At 39.9% G+C, this 1,175-nt stretch overlaps 1 pseudogene; it reads left to right on the top strand.

The window, feature by feature from the left end:
* The first annotated feature begins 224 nt into the window (after nucleotides 1-224).
* LOC116140878 lies at nucleotides 225-325 on the top strand (annotated as a pseudogene).
* Nucleotides 326-1,175: the final 850 nt, after the last annotated feature.

A 1,175-nucleotide genomic window follows, 5' to 3' on the forward strand; every position in this document is an offset into this window, starting at 1 on the left:
AGTGGGCTGAGATGTTGTAAAGGCATCAACTTCATGAAGACCTGAAGATTTTCTTGGTGTTGCTCTCTCATTTGGTCTTTGATAGTTGTGCTTGCCAAAACCTCAAGCAACTCATAGGCCTCTTCTGGTGTCTTACTGCAAGGCCCCTTTGAAGCTGCATCACCATGGTTTGCACATTACCCATCAATCCATTGTAGAATGTTTGGACTTGAAGCCAAACTGGCAAGCCATGATGTGGACATTTCCTCATTAACCTTGTATTCTCCCAAGCCTCATACAATGCTTAGACATCTTGTAGAAATGATGTGATATCATTTCTCAATTTTGCTGATTTAGCTGGAGGAAAGAAATGGTCAGGAATTTTTGTGCTAATCATTCCAAGTTGGGATAGTTCTCGGTGGTAGTGCATTAACCACCCCTTGGCTTTATCCCCAATGAATAGGAATAACCTCAACCTAATGGCATCATCCGACACTCCGTTTGACTTGAAGGTGTCAAAAATTTCCAAGAAGTTTGCAATATGCTGATTCGGATATTCCTTCAAATCACCATTAAATCTATCCGACTGCTGGATCATCTGGATGATTGCCGGCTTAATCTCAAAGTTGGCTTGCAACGTAGTCCTAGAATACTCGACCCACTACCATTCACTGTGGGAACTGAAAATTCCCTCAGTGTCTTGTTTTTGGTTCTACCATTTCAACAACTATTTCTTCTGCTTCAAAACTAGATCTCTTCTCTTCTTTCTCTGTTACGTCGTCTGACGTTCTCTCAATCTTAGGGTCAACAGGTACCACTGGTTGACGTCTCGTCTCGTATAAACTGCAAAAACAGAAATGGAGGAAAGTGAGATCACAACTCAACTGAAAATTGAAAACAAGAATAAAACAAATAATGAACAAGAACAAAAATAAAGACTCCAATCTAGCTAACTATAGAAAAACTCAATGTTAACATAAACAAAAGTCCTCAGCAACGGCACCAAAAACTTGATGCGTGTTTCCTACAACATGCAAAATGTAGCAAGATACTAATCGCTCAAGTATAAAGTGATGAGTGAGTATCGTTCCCACGAGGACTGCTGCTAAGCACTAAGTATCCTTCTGTTCTCAGTTGGAGGGCATCGCTTCTTGGGATGAACGGGATCAAATTTAAAAAAAAAAAAAAAACTAAAT

Source organism: Pistacia vera, unplaced genomic scaffold, assembly GCF_008641045.1.
Source record: "Pistacia vera cultivar Batoury unplaced genomic scaffold, PisVer_v2 Contig111, whole genome shotgun sequence".
NCBI classification, from domain to species: domain Eukaryota; kingdom Viridiplantae; phylum Streptophyta; class Magnoliopsida; order Sapindales; family Anacardiaceae; genus Pistacia; species Pistacia vera.